The sequence below is a fragment of the Thunnus albacares genome, chromosome 2 (assembly GCF_914725855.1).
Source record: "Thunnus albacares chromosome 2, fThuAlb1.1, whole genome shotgun sequence".
NCBI lineage: Eukaryota > Metazoa > Chordata > Actinopteri > Scombriformes > Scombridae > Thunnus > Thunnus albacares.
The window spans coordinates 20732072-20744241 of NC_058107.1; the positions used below are offsets into that span (position 1 = coordinate 20732072).

A 12170-nucleotide genomic window follows, 5' to 3' on the forward strand; every position below is an offset into this window, starting at 1 on the left:
CCTATTTCCTCTCCAAAATGACAAGAGGGTCAGCTAATTCTCTATATTCTACTGTTATTTTATTGTATATATATACACACAGACACACACATATATATGTATGTATGTTTATATGTATATATGTATTTTTAAACCTTGGAACCTGTAGAATATTAGACTGGGTATTTAGTCCCAGCTGAATAAGGACTAAATGAACAGGATGATGTATATAGTCCTAACTGGCAGATAGACAAACAAATAAAAATATCCTCTTTCACTCACTCACGCAAAAGGCAAAAGAAAATGTAAAAAAAAAAAAAGGAAAAATACAATTGCCCATTACACACGCATTCATGAGCACCACCGAGGGAAAGACAACACTCCATATTGTTGTGTGTTGGGCCAAGAGCCAGGAAACTGTCACTGATGATGGTTTATATACATATCCACTTGGCATCTATGTGCTTATTTCATACTGAGATAAAGTGTGTTCACCTTATCTTTCTTTTTAGCGGGATGTTTTTATGTCTCTGCACTTCCAAATGGTTTGCTTTTCCAGCTGAAGATGGTTTTAGTAAAGGCAACCTCAATGATGCTCCAAAGTCTATGGGAGCAATATGGAGATAGGAAGAGTAGGTTTAGGAATTTGACATGAGAGCAAGGGGGAGCTAGGATTTGAGGGGAAATCATCCGGGGAAAAGAGTCGTCTGGAGCAAGTTTGCCAGCAGCCTTATTGCACTTAGATGATCTCTCCTCCACAGAGTGGAAATGGAATCAAGATCATCTATTAGATAGGTGCAATAAAACCTTTGGCAAACGTATCCCAGACTATTTAAAAAGATAAAACCAGACAAAACACAGGCACAGCACATGACAAACAGTGACATAGGAAATACACAACAGCCACAATACACAAGCACAAAACTGACACTTCAAAGGCACGGGCAAAGGACAGACAAAACCACAACATCTACAGCACTCCGCAGAAACACCACTATAGAAAATACACAAACACAGACTGAGGCACAGACAGTGACACGGACGGACATTCAAATCAAATTCAATGCACAGACTGGAGACATGCAAGGAAATGGAAACAAAACATGCACACAACATGCTGATAAGAATAAAGAGGTCGACCCCCAAAACACACACACACACACACACTCACACACATTCTTCACACACTTTGTGTTTCTTTCTGTCTTTCTCCCTCACAGCCACATACACACATCTTGATTTAACCCTAAACACGAACACAGTGGTACAAATGACAAGCATATTTTATAAACCAGAAGAACCCACAGGAAAAATACTTGGACTGTTGTCTATTATCACTACTTAGAAGCTCTGTTGCGTGAAGTACTTTGTGTAGAAGGATACGCAGACGTACTGAAACTTGTATCAAGTCTATGGAAAATATATCAAAGTTATATTTTGCCCGTGGACTCTTGCCATGTAATATGCTGCTTGAGAACATTAACTTCAAAGATATCACAAACACCGATATAGATGTTAATATAGATACAGATACACACTCATGTCATATATAAATACAGAATATATATAAAAACAAAAAAAAAACAAAAAAAATCAGCAAGTTAGTACAATACGTCAAGCAAGGACAGGAACAAAGAAAAAGCTCCAGCCTGATCCCACGACACCTGACTGAATCAGCTCACAGCACAACAGCAACACTAGAAAGTCAAAGGAACCAGAACTACAATACCATAAGCAACACACAACAAAAAATTAGATAAAGAGAGATAAAGATAAAAAACAACAACAACAGCAGAGCAACAACAGTGACACAAACTTTAAGTGACAGATACAGGATGGTCATAAATACAGAATATATATACATATATATAGATATATAAAAATAGGAAAAGCCAGATATACGTGTTGCAGATATTTACTTCATCATCATAGTGCCATACTCCTTGGCCATCCGGCATCTCAGAGCTCACACTACTGTCCTGATCGATTAGCCAGCGATGCACGGCGTGGGCCTAAAAGGACATACGACATAAAGACAGAGCCCAGTTAATCGCAACAGTGAGAAGCAGAGAGATGGAGAGACAAGAAAAGAAGGGGGGGAGGCTGAGGGGGCACAAGAGGAGAGCAGCAGAGCGGACAGAAAACAATGGCAAGGAAATGAGAAAGATTCAAAGAGGAACAGGTAAACATCATATTGAAACACAGGTAGAAAACAAGGTGGAGGAGGGAGGGAGAGGAGGAGGAGAGCAGGAAGAGCAACCACCCCACCCCACCCTATCCCACCCTGCTTGTCCAAACCTCTGCCACCCCCCCCCCCCCCCCCAAAAATACTCTCCCTGCGGGAAACAGGTCAGGTTAGGATGAGAAGTATGGGTGTGAGAAGTACGATGTGGCACGACACGAGGACATCACACATACAGTGGTGAGCGCTGGGCAGCGGGCCACTGATGGTGGTGGATGAGGATCTGGTGTTGATGGTTTGTGGCTCACGGATGGATGTCGAAAAGTTGCGAAAACCTACGTTCAAGTGAGTCGGGATTCCTTCATACCTCGCTTGTGCAAGTGGCATAAAGACACAAGTGTACTTACCCAGAATTCACATATAGAAATGTACAACCATGTATGTGCAGAAGGAAAATGCTACACAAAAAAAAACATTTATGACATAAAAATATCTTTAACATAGAAAAAAACATACAGTGAGGCCGCACAGCTGGCCTGTGACTGAGAAACAGAGAGAAACAGTGCACATATACTATATATATTTCAACATTATTTAATAGCAAAGAAACACACCAGTTTTCTTTATAATGTATGCATAATGTCAGCAGATGATCAGCAATAAATATATTTTCTAATAGGATGGCAGGAAGAGTCATACCAACAGTTATTCATGAAAAACTACTCAACTCCAGAGAGAAGTACCAAGACTCCACAAAACTGCACTGCTCTCAGGGAATCAGACAGACAAAAAGACAAACTCCCTAACCTCTTCCTCCAGACAGACAGAGGGACAGACAGGGGGACAGATCAGGTCTCAGATAGACAGACAGAGGGACAGATCAGGTCTGCTCCCTCTGTTAAGATTCAGATCAAACACCAGCAGTAGCCAGCTCTAGTCCCGGTCACCCTGAAACACGCACGCGCACACACACACACACACATGTATACAACAAACCCCATCTGTTACTCTTGAGTGTTGTCGTGTCAGCACCAAAAACAACTGAACGCAGCTCCTTTTGTGATACCCGGTGCTCCTTTGCAGCAGAAATACTTGTCAAGATTTGTACTGGGGTGAAATTGCAGAATCGAGGGATTAATTACCCTGTCATGGCTGCTATGGCACATTTACTATTTACTTTACACCAGCAATTTTATGGTTCTTGTGTTTTTAAGATGCAGTGATGCGGTCTGTCATACCTCGACAATGCAAAATAACATTTATTTTGCACTTAAAGACTGTTGATTTCAGGAGAAAACTGTAGATTGGCTGCTTAAACAGAACATGATATGAGAGAGTGAGGCTATTATGTGTGCACGTGTACAGGCACACACACACTTTTATGTATTGCTGTACTTGTAAGAACCACTGACTATTAACCTTAAACTTTATCCTAATGTGAACTAACCCAAACTTAAATTTCAACTCCAAACCAAAGTCCTAATGTTTAACTAACATTTACTGAAACCTGAAGTTGACCATGACCTGAAAATATCCTTTTAAAAGGGAAAGGAACAGACAAAATGTCCTTTTCTCTGAGGATTTTTCTCATCTTTCTAGGCTTGTGAGGACATTTGATCTCCTAATGACAGAGATACACCAACACACACACACACAAAGAAGGAGCAGGACCTTCTGTGTCAGGTGGAGTGTCTGTGAAGATAGATGCATTAGCTGGTAAACACATAGCAGGGAAGCGGAGGACAACACAGAGACAGACGGAGCCACCTCAAGAGTTCAGTGAATCAAAGGGAGACAGCAAAGGCCAAAACCTCTGTTAGGACACCGTAAAACAGACAAAACAAGCAGAAAGCACTATAGTGCACGTGCTACATTCAATCCTTTTTAAAAAATTCTCTAAGCATGAATTTGCACTTTGCATGACCTTCATTTGTGAGAAATATTTGCAGTAACATTGCTTATTATGCTGTCTGTGCATGTGGCTGTGCCGTGTTGTTGTTATACGCATTTGTATGTGTGCGAGGATGTGTGTACGTGATGCACAGCGGCATCATCCGTAGAGTTTGTGGTGAGTTACAGAGCGTGTCAGCTTAAAAGAATAATTGGATTAAGTAGCAGACGGCTAGTGATGACAGGGAGAGAGGGGCGAAGGGGCGGAGGATGAAGAGGAGAAGGAGGAGGGGGGAGACAGAGTGAGGCAGAGGGGGAGAGAGGTGCTGATAAGAGTAACAGGCCATTTGCTGTGGAGCTTCTGGGAGCCTCAGGGCAGCGAACAGACACACAGAGGGAACTTAAACCGTTACGCTGTAGATGAGAGGGATAAAGGGATAACACTCATAGTCTCTGGACAACTAACTAGCAGTTCCTTGGCATTTAGGTATACTTTACACCATCTCCAAGACAAGCATAAGACAACCAATGAGTCATGTACAGCAGAAAAGAAAAAAGACACAACATTTTGTCTCTGTCTGCTTTATGGGCTTTAAAATACTTGGCCTCATGATGGCCTTTGGAGTAGGGCCACTCTGGAGGCTGATACCTCTCCACATTTGCAGCTTATCCTTCACAGTGTCAGCTGCAGAGGCAGCACGTCAAAAGAGAGAAGAGTGCGAGTCCAAGGGAGGCACATATTAAAAGAAAGAGGAGTGTGGGATTGAGAAGTGGAAGAATGATTAGAGAGTAATCCACTGAGAGTGGGGCACTGATGAAATAGGACATAACAAGGCCTCCTTGGTGTTTCATTTGTCACACATGAGTTCAATTTGTTGGTATGTTCACACAGACGACCTCAGGTAGAAGAGAGAATTGGACCAGAGTCTGAGAAACACTTTAAATCATGAAAGTACAGAGAAGAAAATGTTTCATAACTGGACAAAACCGCAGAAAATGTCAAGATGCAAAATGTTTTATTTACCCAGCTGTGCCACCTCATTTTTTGTAAGTGACAGTCAAATTTATGTTTTGTTCGGTGTGGGGCTTGAATCCAACATACAATATGTTACTGCTATTTAACAACAGAATGTCTGTGGCCAATTCACAGCTGCCAATCTGAAATCCACACATAATAACTATGCACAGATACAATACAAAATCAATCCATAACAATAGATAAAAACACATCACACATGTCCAGACCTATTAGCCATCCTTCAGTCAGTTTAATTTACAATGTGTTTGTTACAGTGCCTCCATCTGGCAGATTGAGAAAGATTTGACAAAAATAAATCTAAAAGTGTGCATATTAAATGTAAAGTAAATATCTGATGTTGGTTAAAATTAGACATCTGCAAGGGTGCAGGGAGAATGAGAGCTAATCTACAATGTCGCCTGAAACGTTTTAAATCATTGCAACTACTGTAATGAGCCGCAATAAAAAACTGCACGTATCCAAAGGGTGAAATTTGCATAATATAGAGAGAGGATACTTTTAGTGTCTTAGCAGAGTTGAAGGAAAAATTGTAAGTCAGCGAATCCAGAAGTAGCCGTAAACTCCTGAATTTCTGCAATATCAGAAAAAAAATCTACTGGTATAACATATTTTACTTTTGTTTGTTTTTACTTTGAAAAAAGGACTTCAGAAAATACAGCTAACATATATATACAGATAAATTGCCTGAAATTAACACTTAGAGAATTTGTTGTTTCTGAACATTAAATTGACCTATAGGTTGCCTTGACTGTTGGCAGATAAAATCTGTTTTTATAATAAATAAAAGTGTTTTTTTCATGACAAATTTAGAAAAAACCCATTAACAAAACCAGTATGAAGATATCATTAAAAACCGAGGCAGGATTGATTATTAGTATATATATAACTGTTTGAGCTGCTGTGTTTCAGTAGACTGAGAAGCAGTGTGCATGAAGCTTTCATTAGAATAAGGACTCCGCAGGGACAGAGAAGCTCTCTGCTGCTCAATGGACCTGCACTGCCTCAATAACTCACACTCCCTTTGTGAGAACAGTGATAACAATAAGGTCCAGAGGAGCTGCAATATTCAAATGACTGTAGTATTAAGAACCAAGCACCTTACTCAAAACACCTAAAGCTCATCAGTCCTGTTTGTTTCAGTCGTGCTGTGCATCAGCTTCTCTCTTGATCGTCCACCTTCCCGTCCATTATACTCAAGTGCAGGATGAACATCAAGTGCTAATGCTCTGGGTCAGACTTGGCCAATCCACGCCAGTTCTTCATGAAAGGCTGACACAGTATCTAAACTAAATGGACCCTTACTAAATTATTCAACTCTAGAAAAAAAAGTTATAACAAGACAGCATCATTACTAAGCAGTTGGACTGTAAAGAGCCCTTCTCAGAATCCCATAAGGCACCTGATTTATCAGATCTCCAGTTCTTATTTCAACAGGACGTGAACACATCACAGGGGACATGCCCTGAATGAGATAAACTACAAGGGTGATTAAAGAAGAGAAACCTCCTCAGAGAGTAAATTTATGCTCCATGAAGGCGCCACTAAACTAGCTAAACTGGAATTTAGAAAAGTGCATTAATTAATAAAGATTAAGCAGGTATACAATCTGCACTATCTACATATATTAAATTTTAAGCACTAGTGTTAATGCAATTCCTGATTTTCAGTATCCATACCAGACCAATACTTTTTTTAATAACTTGAGTTGAGAAATAAATTTTAACAAGACCTCTTTTTTCATTGCAAATGTTAATTGTTATTCAATGACAAGCAGCCTCACAAGAACGTTAACTAAGTAAAACAGTCCAACAATGATTGTACTTAAATCAAGTACAAGCTGATAGAAGTGCCAGCTTTGGATACTTAACAACTTTCAATACTAAGTCCTTCAGACACAATTTGCTCAGTTCCAAAAGAATAGCAGTTTGATACCTAGTATAGCACTTTACAGTACTTCACTTACAAATGTATGTAAATAATTCTCAAACCTAAGGCAGAGCAATAAGAAGAATCAAATAATGATGATGTGATCATATTATTATATACTTTTGCAAAATTCTATTGTCCAAATGAAAGATTTATAGCAAGTTGCGATTGAAAACAAACAAACTAGAACGTAAATGAGGATTTTGCTTCACATGAGTGAAAAGTAGATGTATGCATAACAGTAGAACAAGGTTCATTGCATTGAACATCAATTTGACTGTTTTATATGTGACTTTGTATTCATTTGCCATAGCACGATAATCATATTATACAGTACAATGTATTAATACTGGAAAAATATTCCTATCAGTATTGTGAGACTGATTTTAGTCCTCCTCAAGACTCAATTTTTGTATAAAGTACAAAAATGTTGGCACCTTTCTTTAAGTATCAAAACAGCAATCCCCCTGATATAAGGAATTATGTAATTAGTGATACGGCAGTTGTAAATTTGGCAGGATTGTTCCATTTGGAATGAAAAGACGATGGTAGTCATCCAGAGAAAATATTGATTTCAAACTCACTGAGGCTCCGAGGACATAAAATAGCTCACCAATGATTTGACTTCTCTCAGCACTGTAGATGCATCTAGTGTCAGTATCAGGATTAGCTTTCTATGCTCTTACCAGGAAAGGCACGTGATAATGCGTCATGTAGAATAAGAGACAACAAATATGGACTTGAGCTACAAAAATTCCTGGCATGTTATGATATTGCTACGAAACAACTTAATTTCCATGCCCGTTGCATGGAAATGTATTCAGCTAAATTAATAAAAAAAACACTTTGCTGCATTATAAGAAAAAAAAACATGTAAATCCCCCCGAAAAACAAATTAATAAAACATCACTGCTTCAAACGTTTGAAATGGGTGAGAGGTTTTACATGTAAGCAGGTGTAAATGAGTGCAGATATAGAAGAAGAGACTTCTAAAGTGAGAGAGAGAGTTAAGGGGCTGCAGAGTAAGAATGGGCATGAGAGCTCTGCAGATCCCAGCCTGATAAATAATGCATAGCAGAGAGCTGCCAGCTCTGTGCCCAGCAGCAACCCGCCTGAGCTCCATGAGCAGAGGAGAGGTGGTTTCTGAAGGGGCACAGGTGGAAGCACCAGGTGGGATGAAAGAGAAAGATGGTGCAGTCACCTCTACCATGTTTTTTTTCTTCTACTCCCTGTCTAACTCTCCATCTGGGCTCACATTCACTCTCTACCAGTTTCTCTCTGGTACACACTTCTGTTCAGAGTCACCCTCTTTGCACCTTCTTTATCCTTTACTGTCCACAGGTGTGCACTAGCAGTAAGGATGCCTAGGAGGCACATACAGGGAGTGCAAAAAATAACAAACAGCTTGCCTTTAAATTACCTTTAAATTCCTTTAAAACCTCCGAACACTTGTGAAGATGATGACTGTCTGGTCTCTTTTAAAAGTGACACATACAGCTCCCTAGTTTTTTGTAAGAAAGAACACACATTAGTCAAATAAATGTCTCTAATGTCACAAAAAGCATGATGCCATTGACAAAGTAAAACTGCATTAGAAAAGAGGAACAGTAGTCACACGAAGAACCTAAATAATGCTGACTGAAATACACTTAAAGGATATTTTTCAAATCTGTCTTAAAACAATACTTGGCCCATATGTATGTGGAAAGTGTTATTGGTCACAGGAATTGTCTGTACTGGCCTTGAGGAGATTCCCTCCTACCAAAATTTCAATTTTAGAGATGGGTGACAAAATCCAGAGTCCTCATTATATGTAAAAATTAACTTCACATCAGCTAAAGCTATTATGAGGCTTCAGCAGTCTGAGTTGGTCAAATTAACTGGGATTTTTTTTGGTGCAAAATTCACTCTTGCGTTTCCACTGACATTGTTTCGTTGCTGAGTGGTGCTGGAGGGACTATAACTTTGGAGGACAGCCACTTGATTTGTCCAACTCAGTCTGCTGAAGCCTCAAATTACCTACAGCTGAACTTTGAGATGTTTTTTTTACACAGAGCAAGGAATGTGGATTTTCCCCCCCCATCTCTTGCATTAGTGTCGCATTAGGAAGGGATCTCTTAGTGGCCAGTATGCACAGGAGGAATGATTACAGCAAACAATAACTCTTTTGATGTACATATGGGCATGTCAGTATTGTTTTAAAGTGGACTTGAAAAAGTGTGAAATTTTCCTTAAACAGGATATTTGATTAAAGGTGGAGTGCGGGATTTTTGTCGCCCCCCTCTGATAGTGAGAGTAATTACAGAAACACTGTCAACACGTGCTTACGTCATAGGCTCCACCATAGCCTACACCATCGCTACTGTTGTGGCTGTAAAACGGTGGATAAATTGTTTTCAGCATCACACAACCCCTGTGAAATGACTCGTTTCACTATCAGAATTTGATCCATTCGGTCCAATAACATTTGGAAAGTCTAGCAGATCCGGCTAGCGAGGGAATGTCAAACCTGACACCAGAGTTAAAAACTCTGTATAATGTGAAATACAGAGATTTATCTGGCGGTGATAGGTTTATTGTGTGAACTCTTTTGGTAAGGGCTTGAACGTAACGGGCATTATTTATATGTGAAAGTTCCGCACTGCAGGTTTAACAAAACTACGAACTACAGCCTGAAAATCACAATAACAGACTTCACAACAGATTATGTCAGGAGTGGACTCCATTATGCAAAAGTGTATAAAAAGGGGTCCCTTTTATTTTGTCCACCCCTTCTTGATGTCTCCTGGCCCCACCCTTTGTTCTGAGCCTGTGGAGGTCAGAGGTCATTAAAGCAGGATGGTTAACTTCACAGCACACACAGGACAGACCACTTTGATGTTCTCCGCAGCAGAGACAAAGTACAACCTCTTCTGATCTTCAGCTCTGTTTGTACATTTTTTTTAGTCTTCCTCAGAGAATACTTACCGGAGGATTGTCGAGGCAGTGAGTGGAGGAGTGTTTTAACAGGAGAGCCTACTGACACCAGTGCATGTACTGTAAGGTAAACACGTACAGGGCTGCGGCAAAGCTTGTTAATGTGAGTAATCTGGAGTAATCTTTTGTTACTATTATTTAGTAGTGGAAGATTCTGATCTGATCTACATCTTTGTAAAAAGGACAACCAGATAAAAGAGAACAAGCTCAGACAAACCAACAAAGGAATATTTGATTCCATTGAGCTTCAAAGAAATTGCAGTGATGTGCCATGTTTACTGTAGTTGGTGCACTCTGATGTTGAACTATGACATGACACTTTAGAGGAACACTATTTTCATGTTCTCCAGCGTGAACCCCCGGGACTTGTGATGTTTGGACTGAAGCTTTGTTAAAAGAAAGAAGAGATAAAAAGAAAGAGAAGACACAGAAATGGAGTGTATAAAGGAGAGGGAAGCCAGTTTGAATTTCTTTATATTTTATCAATGACATTTAGCTGTACCCCCTGCCCCTCCCTCCTGTTTTTCTCCTCTTTCCATTGAAAACCGTTGCTCTTCCATCCCAGACTATTTTTATCCACCATTGCATTACCATAATAAAACACATGCATGAAAAAAAAGATAAACTCAAAGAGACAGCGCAGCCAAAAACCTGGATTTGAGAGGCTTATTTTCATCTTTCTTTCTTGTCTTATATTCTTTTATGTTGCTCTTTTCTTTTCGCTCAGAGAAATGGAAAGAGACATGCCTTTTCTTTCAGCCTGTGCCTCATTATGGTGCTTTTCAGGTCTGGTCTTTTGTATGGGGCCAGCCCGGAGCCTTGCACAAGCATAGTGGAGCAGCCGGTGGATTACCCAGACTCACGTCAACACTTCTACGGTACCACCAACCACTCCAGCAAACGCCCCTGCCAAACTGTAGCATGAACGTTACATGCTTTAATAAGTGTAGCCAAAGAGCCATGCCAAGACTAAACCAACAGCAACAGCTGCCGTACCACAGACATCAGTGTGGACAATACATCTAGGTCTTTAAACCAGGGCATGGTTATCATAATCCTGGACAAAATGTATTACTGTCCACTGATAATCAGCATGCAGCGTGTAGTCTAGCCACACAGAGCATCATGTCTCAAACTAAACGCCAATAAGATTAGAGGTTCAGAAGTGACACGAGTAATTTTTTTGGCACTGAAAAGCTTGAGGTCATCACCTCCTTTTCAAACAGAAACACAACATACAGCTTCTCTTTGCTTGACATTAGGCTTTTGTTGACACAAAAAGCCCCAATGCATTATCAAGTATTAGATATGAACCTAATAAATACCGAATGAATATATCTGGAAAGGTTAAAAAACTGCTCATTACAGGAAGAAACAAATAATTGTTAATTATTCCATCACTTTGATAATTAGAAATGTATGTCTATGGTATTTATTGAATTACAATAATTTAATAAAAAGATTACAATACAAATGATTTTGATACCCATAATGTGGATTTGTTTAAGACAAAGACTGCTTTTCATACATGAACAACTCCGCTATGTGCTACTCTAATTGATACTTTTGTAGTTACAATGGGTACAATGACTTTGTGTAAGGTAAAAGGTGCTGACTTTATAGTGTCCCTCAGCTCCACGGAGCCTTTTAGCCTCTGTTAGCTGCTTGTTTTGGTTTCTACCACCAACAACTTTTAGGTTTTGATTCAGTCTCTCTTGTCAACAGCTGTTTCGGTGAAACAGCTCTGACAAACCCACTGCCTCGCACCATAGCAGACAAGGTTGGCAACTAGCTGTTGAACACAGTGGAGCATTTAGTAGCTGATATTTCCCCAAGAAATGAGGGAGACCAGAGCACAGCTAAAAGAAGAATGAATACTGGACCCTCATTTGCCAGATGGACACAAATACGACTCCAAATGAATGCTAATGTTGCTCTGAATCTGCTGGATGTGACATATCTGCTTTAACAACTCTGAAAGGTCATAATATGTCACTGTTGGATTTAGCTTGTTTCCACTGCCCCCAAGTGGCCAAAAAAACACAAAAAACAGTTAATGCAGGTTTAATATACATAATAGCACATACATTTACAGGGCTCGACATTAAGGCTTGTCCGGAGAAAGGAGAAAGTAAAGAACTGATTCAAGATTTATAGAGAAAGTTTAAGGAGGAAAGA

General features: G+C 39.7%; 1 long non-coding RNA gene across 1 annotated transcript in view; it reads right to left on the reverse strand.

Annotated features, from left to right (window-relative positions):
- Positions 1-974: 974 nt before the first annotated feature.
- Positions 975-12170, reverse strand: part of LOC122996581 — a 53854-nt gene continuing 42658 nt past the window's right edge. Inside the window, exon 3 of the long non-coding RNA XR_006407033.1 lies at positions 975-1991. This is a non-coding gene — a long non-coding RNA (uncharacterized LOC122996581). The remainder of the gene's footprint in view (positions 1992-12170) is intronic.